At 45.6% G+C, this 12548-nt stretch overlaps 1 protein-coding gene and 1 non-coding gene across 9 annotated transcripts in view; one reads left to right on the top strand and one right to left on the bottom strand.

Annotated features, from left to right (window-relative positions):
• Positions 1–8031, bottom strand: part of PPP6R3 (protein phosphatase 6 regulatory subunit 3) — a 140646-nt gene extending 132615 nt beyond the window's left edge. For 6 of the 8 annotated variants that reach the window (XM_074997921.1, XM_074997926.1, XM_074997927.1 and 3 more), the window contains exon 1: positions 7905–8031. The gene's annotated coding sequence lies outside the window, so the exon portion shown is untranslated. The remainder of the gene's footprint in view (positions 1–7904) is intronic. The other 2 variants (XM_074997925.1, XM_074997929.1) reach the window with 2 other exon arrangements.
• Positions 8032–8612: 581 nt separating this feature from the next.
• TRNAA-AGC (transfer RNA alanine (anticodon AGC)) lies at positions 8613–8685 on the top strand. Its single transcript has one exon. It is a non-coding gene; the product is annotated as a tRNA-Ala (tRNA).
• The last annotated feature ends 3863 nt before the right edge of the window (positions 8686–12548 follow it).

Raw genomic sequence — 12548 nt, 5'->3', positions numbered from 1 at the left:
TGCCTGGATCCTGCTCCTGAGGTTTGACGCTCCCCTCCACAGTATCCAAGCCACTGAGGAGTGCGGAGTATGAAGCCCCAAACATCACAAGATGGAGTCAGGCAAGCTGCAGCTGGGGCAAGGGCAGGAAGTGGCTCTGTACTCCAATGCAACCACTGCCCCTCCTGTCTTCCGTGGCCCCTGCTGTTGATTGGCTGCAATTCCAATCAGAGCAGCAGGAGAGAACGCCTGAGAGCAGTGGGGGGAAAAAGCTCTCCAGGGAGCATGCCCCCTCCCAGCCAAACTCCCCCATGCTCCCAGATCATCCCTGCACCCTCCCTCTGCCCAGTCCCTACACTTAACCCTGAACCCCTGATTTTGGGTCCTACCCCAGGCCCCCAGAACAGTTAATCTGGCCGAGGAGGGTGGGGCAGCCCTATGGGGCTGAATCATGAGGGGAATGAGGTGTCTCACTCAGTCCAGGGGGTACATCAGTGAGGACTGGGGCTTTTATCCTGCTTCTCACTTGTATGGGGCCCCAACAGATTCTTCTGTGGGTCAGTGGTCCCCAACCCAAAAAAGGCTCCTCACTCCTATTTTAGATAGTGTCCGGGTTATTCTGCCAAATCTAATTTTAAATGACCCAAACAATGGCATTTCCAATAGTTCCTGTTGTGACTAATCCCCAAATAAGTAAAAATTTACCTTTAGGAAATTCTTCCCGCCAATAAGCTACATTTTCTTTTCTCAATTCCATCTCAGTTTGTTATATTTCCTCTCAGACCATCTTAAATAAGTACTCCCATTCGTTAATGCTTACACACGTGCAAGTTTTCATAGCTTACCAGAATACAGCCCTTTACAGTCATTTTGCCCATTTACATTTTTAAACTCTAAATCATAATTTTTCCAGACCTTTAATCAATGATAATCATTTTCTCTCCTTAATAGCTTCATTTAACATTATCATCTAATTTGGCCTGTCCTCAGATGAAGAATTTCTGTCTCCTTTGCACTGACTGGTCTGAATTTTGATACTTCAATATAATCAAAATAACACTGTCATTTTGCATCAGATTACATAGCGACTCCATAGTTTTGTCCACTTTCATCCCTGGGTCTCTTTCAACCTTATATTCTCAAATATCTTCCTTCCATCACTAACATTCAACAGTGAAATTCAGACAGCACTTAACGCATACGTTTCTGTATTCAATATGAAGAGGAATGGGAAAGACTGAGGAACAGATGGCAGGACAGTTTGAAGTCTGTTCTCAGGTTATGGCAGAAACCAATCCATTCTGAATGTGCTTTCAGAAAGACAACAGAAATCAGGGCAATAAGACCTGGTATTTTATAAGAACAAACAATTTCTTAAATCCAACATGAAATACAAAGTTAAAAAGTACAGACTGATTCTGGCATCCCTCCCCCCCACTCCCAAGGGGTGATGTACATATATGCCTCAGAGCTGGAAAACATGTAGAGGTCATTGAGTACAGTCCCCTGCCCTCTCAGCAGGACCAAGCACCATCCTTGACACATTTTTTTTTTAATCTATTTGCCCCAGACCCCTAAATGGCTCCTCAAGGACTGAACTCACAACACTTGGTTTAAAAGGCCAATGCTCAAACCACTGAGCTATCCCTCCCCACCCTGCATGGTGTGCGCCACCTCAAGGAGGCATGACATTTCATAACGGGCCCAACACAATTGGCTGCTTGCTCTCAGGCTCATCCAACTCATTAAAAATGCAGAAATATGGTACTGTTTTTATGTGTGTATTCACATTTATATACCAACTTATAAACTTTTTACATTCTACACACTTATTTTCTTACATGTGCCACAAGGATTTTTTTTCCACATTAACATAACTGAAATTTCCACTGGTGTGGATTACATTAGATAGATTGGGGGACCCTGCTAATTGCACGAGCTAGAAGTGGGCCCCCGAGATAAAATGTTTGCTCACTCTGCCCCAACTAACAGCCAAGATGGTATGTTCATCAATACATGCTACCTGATCACCCAGCTTCCTAAGAGTGGACTTCTCACACCATTGCAACTTTATTCAGCCAGGACTTCTGTAGTGAGCCAGGACAGTAAAAGCCTGAACCTACCTGCTTATTAGGTATACTATGGCCTCCCTGTCTGGGGCATCGAGATCACTCACTTAACAAAAACTTCTATTTTAAATGTGCAGAACACTTAAGTTGTGCTTGTATACTTTTAATCTTTTTTTCTGATGTAAGTATCAGAGAAGCAGCAGTTTGTCTATAGCTTCAAAAACAACAAGTCCTGTGGCACCTTATAGACTAACATATCTTGGAGCATAAGCTTTCCTAGGCAAAGACCCAGACTTTGCCCACGAAAGCTTATGCACCAAAATATCTGTCAGTCTAAGGTGCCATAAGACTTCTTGTTGTTTCTGCTATAGAAAGGTTCTCTCACTAGAAATAACAGAAATGTAAGACTACCCAGTGATTTCAAGATTCTTCCATTTTCTCCATCCCCTGCTAAAGGAGCCTGTCTTTGGGGTATAAGTGTGCTGTTTTTTTCTCCCCCACTTTCACCTTCTAAAGCAAAAACACATTCCTTTTGACAAAGTTTTACATCATGCTGTTACATTGGTCTGACTTGGTAGGTTGGACCTTTGCTGAAAGCTCACTGCACAGCCTAACATTCAAGGACAATTTACGTTCCCCGTTCACATACTTTATTCTAGGTTTCGCAAAAGACACTGTTTCAGGGAAACACTAATTTTGAGGTTTGTGGGGGCCTTCAGAACAAGCAGTTGGATGGATCAAGATCTTGACCCTTAAAGATCAGAAGCAGGCTAGGAGCAAGTGAATTAAAAACAAGAGCACAAGTGATGCATTAATGAAGCCCATCCATTTAAAGTGAAAGGCTCCTGCACACTGTTATGTCTATTGTTTCCACTTTTCTTTGCAGGTACAAAACTTTATTCAATCTGCATATTGACCAGTCCTCCTCAGGGAAGGATGATAAACTTTCCTGGAAAGTGGAGTTAAGAGACTACTTTTTCAGCACTGATGCTACCCAGCATTCTGGATTAACTACAGAGATAAACAGGACCCCAACACTTTTCCACACGGCTTTGATTAAAAAAAAACACAGCAGCTTCAAAGAGACGGAAAGAGTAACGCAGCTACTTTTTCAAAGTACACTCATTCCTCACTATATGAGCACAATTGGTACCCAAATTTCTGCTTATAGGCGAAAACTCATAAGAGCAACACTAAATTCCCATTAAAAAAGTGCTTGTAACTTGGCACAAAGCAGTTGAGTTTAGGTACTTTTCTGATGTATTTGAATAGTTTGGCACCAGAAATAGGATGTAGTGTATGTATGTAGAGCAGGGATTCCCAGCCTACGGGTTGGGACCCAAACATGGGTCACCATTAGATGTGTTAAGGGTTGCCAGCTGGGTAGTTCCAAGCTGCATGTGGCTGTTAAGGAAGCCATTTGCATCTTCTTACCACTGCTGCCTCAGGCAGATATCTATCACTACAGATAGCAATTACCTGAAAGCTTAACACTTGCGTTAATTGGCTTTAAGGACTGTTACCTGCTGGGAGCAGGAGGGCTGGGGGACCAGCATCCAGCCTAGCAGCCCCCGTAAAGAGGCTGTGGGAGGAGGAGGAGTGTCTAAGCCTGGGGCCATTTAGGGCTGGGGTGGGGATCTAAGGCTGAGGGTGGTTTAGGGATGGGGCAAGTCTAAGACTAGGGGAAGTTTGGAGCTACGGTGGGGGGGGGTGCAAGGCTGGGGGTAGTTTGGGGGTGCTGGGGTGGTGCCGGTCTCCTCGCTCCCCAGCCAGGGACCCTGCAGCTTGCTCATATGAGCAGGGGAAGTTCACTCATTTAGGGAGCATAGGTGGGTATAAGCGTCCCTGATTTTAGCGAGGACTCATAAGTAAAGTACTCTTTAAACGAGGGATGGGTGTATTTCCTGCCTACAATTAATAAACTCAACCTATAAAATATTTAAGTAAGTTACTCACTGTATATTGTGAGCTCTCAATTTAACTGAAGAGGCAGAGATGTTGAACCTTGAAGAAAGAAGTCCTCTTCCCCAAGGGTTCATTGGTCATTAAAGTCAGAAGTGTTAAATTAAAAGGTTTTTAAATGGTTAGACTAAAGGGACAATCCCTTCTCTCTTCAGTTGCTCAGGTTTCAGTGTTTTGGGATGTTATGAGTCATTCTTTAGCCACCACATGGCCCTCCAGCACAGAATCATTTTTATTATAAACAAACACAAAAAAGGTTTTGAATGAGCCCAAATCAGTATAAGCCATTTTTCTCCTTTGTAAGTCATTTTAAGGTCTGCAGAGTTTTCGGATAACGTTCTTAGTTCTCCAAGTAAAAAATTAATGCTAGTTAAACTTCAGACAATAATCTGCAAACCGTTCAATTTGTCTTGCACTATATTTATGAATGATAGCCTAAATTACAGTAGAACATATGCTAGCCTTAACATGTGAATAAATCTAACTTGTTTGCACATAAACTATGATATACGCTCTGCATGCTCAGTTCTAACTAGCTTGCCAAAATATACTGGCATTTGAGACTAAATTTCTTTCACCAAATTCCTGATTTCACATGTTTTAGCTGACCTGGATGTTTTACTCTAGATTAAAGTATCTCTGTAACCTACACACTACCATGACAGCCTGTTTTAGACCAAATAAATTTCACTGCAGTGTTACAAGCAAAAAATATTTTAAACATCGTGGTACTACAAGGGTCATTATTTCATAAACGAATGAATCATTGTTTTTTGCTTAATAAATATAACTTACAAATTCAGGAAAAAAATCACTTTTATAATGAGATTCCTTATTGTTTCTTTGATTTTTCTAAAGACCTGTTTTGATTTTCACCCTAAGCAGCCACCTGAGTTTTGTGTATTGTAACACTACGCTTCAGCGCAGTCCCATAAAGTTATTCTAAGGAGTGTATTGAAAGATCTGGTTCTTACATGTAAATAATTAAACAAGAATTTTAATATTCCCTTCAATTTAAAAACTGCAGCTCTAATGCAAGTCTTACTAAGTATAAAATAAAATACATAAAACCAAATAATCGTGCACATTATAAAGTATATTCTATGGGGAAAAACTGTTACCTTTAGAAAAGAATGTACGAGAAGCTTCTCTAGCATTAATATTCAAGTAGAAACAATCACTCACAGTGTTGGCAATTTGCACACAGTATAGCATTTGAAAGTGAAACTAGTTTTTCATTGATTAAAAAAATACAAGTACACTCATCCCGCCCTATACAAGCACAACTGGTTCCCAACTTTCTGCTCCTAGGCACAAACTCGTAAGAGACATTAAATTCCTATCAAATCACGTATAAAAGTCTCTGATGGGTTCCTAGGGCTCCTAACAAGGGAAGGATTGGCAGCAGGTGGCATTGCTTTTGAAAGGCGAGTGAACCTTGGGTTGGGGAGGGTTAAAGGCTGCAGGTAGTATGGGGTTGCGAGCGGGAGGGAGAGTTAAAATCTGGTGGCAGGTTTGGGGGGGGGGTGTCAGGCTGTCCTGGTTTGGGGCCTGCAGGGGGGTCAGGCGGCACACAGGTCTGACTGCCACGGTTTGGGGCCGCAGCACTGGCGGGGGTGTCTAGCCATGGGGCCACAGGGCTTACAGGCAGCGGCCAGAGGGGGTGGGGTCCGGCCATGGGGGTTACAGGTAGCAGCCGGGTCTGGCTGTGGGGCCAGCCGGGCCGTCAAGTTACAGGGCCGTGGGTCGTACAGGTGGCTGCAGGGTCAGGCTGTGGGGCTGCCATGGCTACAGGTGGGGTGGTTCAGGCTATGGGGCTGGTAAGGGGGTCTGGCTGCCGTGGTTTAGGGCTGCAGGGGGTCAAGCAGCGGGGGCGGTCTGGTCACAGGGCCTGGAGGGGTGTCAGGCTGCCATGGTTTGGGGCTGCAGGGCCACAGTGGGGAGTGGAGTCACGGGGAGAAGGGTAAGGCTCATATTACCAGGGGAAGTTCACTCAGAGCGAACTAGGGAAGATATGTGTGTCCCTCATTTAAGCAAGTACTCGTAAATAAAGTACTCATTTAAGGAGGGATGAATGTAAATAAAAAGCATAAACAGTAAAGGATAACCAGAATTCCTTCCATTCAAGATTCAACATGTTAGTAAATATGGATAAAGGTTTTAACCTCTGATTTTTAAATTAACAGCAACCAGAAACTTTTCAGTAGCTAGTAAGTTCCAAAAGTACAGGCATATTTCCCCTATCATAACTCAGAAGAGAGCTTAGTGTGCTGTAACATATTTCACTGGTTATGCATGTCTAACAGTTCCAACAGAATATGAAAGAATCAGTTATTCTGAATTTTATTTCTGACATATACCCATCTATACTGATTTATACCCGTCTATACTGACATCCAGTCATATCATGAGACAGTCTTGGTGTTCCAATTCACTGTCCTACTTAGAAAGCACTCTGAGGTACTAAAGAAAGGTTCAGATTTGAAAGGGAGGCAGTCATGTTCAGTTCATTCTAGAAGAAAGTAGCTTTATTTAAAAAAATGGGTTTTGTTTGTTAGAGCTAATCAAAATGTCTCAACTTCGTGAAACTATAATCGAAACAGTTGTATGGAACAATCATAGAACATTTCCACAGGAATGCTGAAACACTAGTTTAGAAAACACATATTAAAGTTAAGTGTGAACAATTGCAAGAACTAATCTGTTTTGACTGTCCAAGCTGAGGAGCAAAACAGCAAAGAGGAAACCAACTTTCGATTTAAGCATCATAAAGATTTCTTGACAGTTGTATTTTTGCTGGATGCTTTTAGAAAGAACACTTTAACCTGAGTGTCCCTTCGATAATTCATCTGGTTTCCCAACAGTTACTAAGAACAAGATAATAAAGAAAATGAAATTTCTATTATGGTGGGTTTAAGAGAAGGTTTAAGGGCCCACTGGAAAAAAAAAGTATTATTCAGGAATTCTGCTAACTGAATAATAAAGCCTTACTATTTGTACTATGGAAACTAGATGTTAAAACCCCATGTGACACCCCAAAAGATACGACACCTATAATTTAGATTAAGTGGAACAGAGTAACACAGCTCCTACTCACTTCAGCAAATATTTTCTGCAGCCATCCCAGACCCTAAGATCAAATCCACACCTGACCCGGACTCTGATGAAACACAACAGAGTTCCCAGGCTTGGGAGAGACAGACTGTGTACGCACACATACACTTGCCCTCACACATCTTCCGCACGACAAAACGGAAAAGGTTTATCAGGTGTTCATAGAAAGACCTCAGTGCAAACTAACCAGCCCAGTCCTAACTGGCAATCTGAGGGAAGAGCTACAGTGAGAAGACAAGCAGAGAGAACACAGATGGCTATCGCTAAGACGGGCAACAGGCGGTAAAGTAACACCGGGTCCCCAGTGATTCAGTACAGCCTGCTGAGTATCGCTGGACAGTGGGGGAAGGGGAGGGAGGGCGCACATGCAACCATAAAGGAGTAAAGTCACCATCCTTCAGCGGGGCACACGAGGAACCCTGGGGAGCCACCACCGCACCCTCAACGACTGGGGCGGCCGGGAGTTAGGGCTACTCCTCAGGAAGCAAAACAACTCGACCAGGCCGCTGCTAGAGACTGGGAACAAACAAGGCCGCTCCTCCCCCACAGCTCAAGCACAAACCAGGGAGAAGAGCGGCCAGAGGCCCCCAGTCGAAGGCGGGGAGAGGGCTCGGAGACCAGCCCGCAGACCGCGGGGAACAGGAAGACGCGCCCCCAGCTCCCCGCGCAGGACGGGGGGAAAGAAACGGCTCCCCCGCCCCTGCACTGGGGAGAGCGTCAGGGAGCGGAAACAACTCCCAGCGCCAGCTGACTGAGACCAGAGCCCCCGGACCTCCCTACCTGGGCGAGCGCGTCTCCCCGTCACGGGTCCCAGCCTGCCTTTCCTCAGACGGGAAACCTGGCGCTCACCACCATCACCGACACTTCAAGATGGCGGACATATCAGACCCTATGAGCCCTCTTTCGCTCCCCCTCCTGGCCTGCCAATCACACTTCCGTGATACACCCTCTTCCCAACAGCATACTTCCATTGGACAACAGCACAAATGCCAACTCCTATTGGCTTTCCTTTGGCCGCCAATAACACGTGGTTTGAACTACCAGTGGACTGTCTGGGGAGTGAGGGCGAGCTAAACGGCATACTAAAGGCCAATCAGAGCGTCCCGGTGGGCCCCCCGGTTTCAGGCCTTAGCAACAGCTGAACGTCACAATGATAGGCGTATTTTGTCCCCAATCAAAGCCGGAAGTAAAGTTTAAAAATAAATCGGGCTGAACCAATCAGTTGATAAAAGACTCAGATCTGTGCATCACCAATTGGTGAGGGCGGGGCCTGCATAGATAGTGGACTGGAAACTGAGCACAGAAAACACCAGAGAAGCCTCACCCATCACGCCTGGTCATTGGCTAAGGGAAGAAGCCATGCCCTCGTCAGAGGAGCGAGGTGGCGAAACTGCCTGACAACAATTTGCCACGGGTAGGAGGTGGGAGAGAAATGTCACGTGGTACGGAGGTTATATCTGACTGGTTGAATAAAGGGCTTTATCACATGGGGAATTAGCTCAAATGGTAGAGCGCTCGCTTAGCATGCGAGAGGTAGCGGGATCGATGCCCGCATTCTCCAGAAAAAGCTGTATTTTCCTGTGCAGACTCAGAATTTTTTTTCTAGTCTATGAACACGTACAAAATGTGGTCTAAATTCTTATTTCAACAGTAGATGGACCACATATGGGTAATGTTGAATTTAATGGTTTCCCCGTATATTTTGTTTGTGTGCCTTTAGAAATCCCAGCAAAAGTAACCAAAACTCTGTAAGTGTAAATAGTCCATCTTTGGAGCCTGCAAAATAATCATAAGAACAAAAATTTGTACATGCGCATCTGGCCTTAAGAAAAAAAAATCTCACAGGTGAAATAATTTTTACACATCTGCTTCATCATATTGGAAAAACCACCCTTGGGTTCAGCAAAAATGGACCTGGTCGCGCTGCATTTTGCAACTGTACTCTTGCGAGCTACTTAAAATTAATGGACTCCCTCAGAGACACAAGTTCCACTTGCACCTGCCAATCAACAACTTTCCATGCCCGACTCGGATAATTGCAGGCAAAGCCATCATTTCCAGCCCTCACAATTTTTTAATCACAAGTTTAAAAATATTTGGTATTTGTCTTACAGCCGTGATTCCTGGAGTTAAGTGATGTATAGGAGACACTTAGGACGCATGTATACTTAAGTGAGCATGGATGCGCTGAAGTTGATCTTCCCGGGGTCATCTAGTACAGAGGTGCAAGGTCAAACACTGAGGCTGCGTCCCCACGATGAGATAAAATTGAATTTAAAGGTGTTAGCTCACTATTAAAACATCACTGTCTTCACTATAAATACCATTAGGTCAAATTAGTGAGCCCTGAAACTGACAACAAAAATGTGGCTATTACTGAATGGGTATAGCATCAATTTCAAATAAAAGCTAGTACGGAAGCACCATGTCTTTAATTTGAATTTATTAGCCTCCAGAAGTGCCCTGTATGTATCCCACAAAGCTATGCGGTGACTTTCATGTCTGGCTGCTTTCCTCTCTGCTGGTCTCCATCCAGGAGTTTAGGATGAAGGTCACAGAAAGCCTGCGAATTTTTGATTGAATTAGAATTTGAATTCTGCAGCACCCAGACCTGCAAATATGAAGGTCTGGACACGTGGCTGATGGAACCACGTGAAGGTGGACAGAGCTGGTAACACAGCTGCCTGCTGCTATGCCAACATTCGCAGAGGACGCATGGCACAGGGAACCTGGGTAGTCTGGGGGCGGGAGGGCTGAAGTCACAGCTGCCTGCCACTCAGCCACTGTCTGCAGCAGATGCATGGCTGATGGAACCAGGTGGGGGAGGATGGGGCTGATAGCACAGATGCCTACTGCTACACCGATGTCCACAGAGGAGGCGAAGCACAGGGACCCTAAGTGGGTTTGTGGGAGGGCTGAATTCTATTACTGGGTGCTCTGAATTCTGGTACAGTGCTTTGCATTCTGGGATTCTAACATGAAACGCCCACAAGCAACCATGGCTAAGGCACTGTGGGATAGCTATACATAATGCACTGCTCACACTGTGAAACTTGCATTGGGCAATGGGGCCACAGATCCTTGACACAGAAAAACAGTGGGTCAAATTTCAAGATGATTTGTGGAGATTTAAATTCAACTTCATAAGAACAAGGTTAAAAATCAAATTTATTAAAAATCGAATTTATTAAAAAAAAAATCAAACATCTCATTGTGTAGACACTCCCATCAACTCTGCTACACCTCATAGTAGGGCCCACACTTGAAATTTGACTTAAGTATGCCAATTGCAGCTATGCAATTCTCGTACCTGGAGTTGCATATCTTATCACATTTCTTTTGTAGTGTAGACTTGGCCCAAGTTTTCATGTTTTAAAAAGGGGTCTGACCATTGTGGCTGCAGAGAAAACCCTTTCAAAACTCCTGCATGTTAAGGTGCGAAAACCAGAAGGCAAATTAAGAGTACAAAAAAAAATTAAACCTATGACTCTGGAGAGCCTGAGACATAATTTAATAAATGCTTGATGCAGCAACAGTGTGCTAGCAGTACTGGACAAAGAAAGATGGTGTACTGAATTTATATTTTGTGAGTGCAGTTATTGGGACATGCAGATTTACCATTTTGTTACAAAAATTTTAATTTTTTTTTTTTGGTCAACTACTATAGCAATGTGAACCATTTAATGTACACGAAAGCAATATATTTGATTAGCATAATATTGTATGATACTGTGGTGGGGCAGCTGCCCCTCTGGCAGGACAAAAATGTAAAGCAGGCTGGAGGGACTTTGCACAAAGCCCCAGAAAATAAGGAAAGGGCTGTTAGGGGTGCGGGGAGGCCAATCAGAGGGCAGCATGCTGGGGCAGCCCTGTATCTAAGGCATATGTGCCATGCAGACTATGCTATGGCAGCTGCAGGTATAACAAGGGGTAAAAAGCATGCAAAATAATTGTTTGCCATTGCTTGCAAGCAGGGAGGGAGGGTGTGGATAACTGCATCGTGGGAGGCTGAAAACATGTACCCAGAACCACCCACAATAATGTGTTTTGTTCTATCAGGCATTGGGAACCTAGCCGAGAAATCAAACAGGTGGCAGGAACTGTGGAATGGGTCCTCACTGTTAGGCTATGTCTAGACCACAGGGTTTTTGTCAGCAGAAGTTTGTGTCAGAAGGTATCTTGTGACAAAACTTCTGCCCACAGATTGCCAAGGCACACTGAAAGAGTGGTCTGTCAACAGAGAGCAGCGGGACAGCCCAGCCACTCGCTCAACAAAACTGTCACCTGGAACCACATCAGCCAGGGTTGCAGGTCACCAGTTCCTTCCAGGAGCTGGTACCAGAGCCCTGCAGCGACAGGTGCTTATAGGGACCCTTTCACATAGCCATTCCCTGCCCCTGCTGCAAGCTCACCCCGTGAGAGACAGTAGAGCCCTCCAAGTGCCTGCTGTGCTTGCCCTGTGTTTTCAGGCAACACAGCCAGTCCCTGGGTGCCACGTTGCTGGAACTGTCTCTGGGCTTGCAGTGGGCTCACGCAGATGTGCTGCAGCTTGTGCTGAACTTTCTGGCATCTGCCTTCCTGTTCCTCAGCGAAGGTCAACCCCAAAATCACCTTTGGGGACATCACCATGGCTTCAGACACTACACCCGCCCCCTCCCCCCCCACAGTGCACAGGCAGCTCTGGAGCCCCCAACACCTCTTCGGACCAGTGGGACCAGCTGGTCATGGAGCAGTGGGATTACCAGCAGTGGCTCCACAACTTCCACATGCAGAAGGCCAGCTTCTTGGAGCTCTGTGCCTAGCTTGCCCCTGTCCTCCAGAAATGCTACACCCAGCTGTGACCCACCATCCTTGTGGAGAAGTGGGTCACAATAGCTCTTTGGAAGCTCACCACCCCCAACAGCTACTGGTCAGTGGGCAACCAGTTTGGCATGGGGATGTCCACCATCGGGGCCCTGCTAATGCACTCTCAGGCAGCAGTCCCCACACAGGGGGTAGGGGTGTTCCACTAAAGGGGGACCATTGGACAGTAGGGTTGAGGGGGAAGCCCCTGCCCCAAGGAATTGTCCCATCCTTACCTCACACAGCTCTGCTGCTATGGGGGTGGCCGCACTGAGTGCAGGAGGTTGGGGAGGGGCGCTCCTGGAGAGCTTGGGGAGAGTGGACAGAAGGAGCTGAGGATCCCCAAGGCTCCAGTTGCTCCCACCCTCAGTCTCTGTCACGTGTTTGTGGTCACCTTCCTCTGCAGGGCCATCAACTTGATCACGGTGTGCAAGGTCATCCATCTGGGGGACCTCAACAGGGTCGTGATTGGATTTACTGCCTTGGGGGTCCCAAACTGAGTCGGAGCTATCACTGGGACCCATATCCTGATCCATGCTCTGGAGCATCACATGGCCAAGTTCATCAACAGGAAGGTCTACT

The sequence above is a fragment of the Carettochelys insculpta genome, chromosome 6, assembly GCF_033958435.1.
Source record: "Carettochelys insculpta isolate YL-2023 chromosome 6, ASM3395843v1, whole genome shotgun sequence".
Classification (NCBI taxonomy): Eukaryota; Metazoa; Chordata; order Testudines; family Carettochelyidae; genus Carettochelys; species Carettochelys insculpta.
This window is presented reverse-complemented; position numbering and strand designations above follow the sequence as displayed.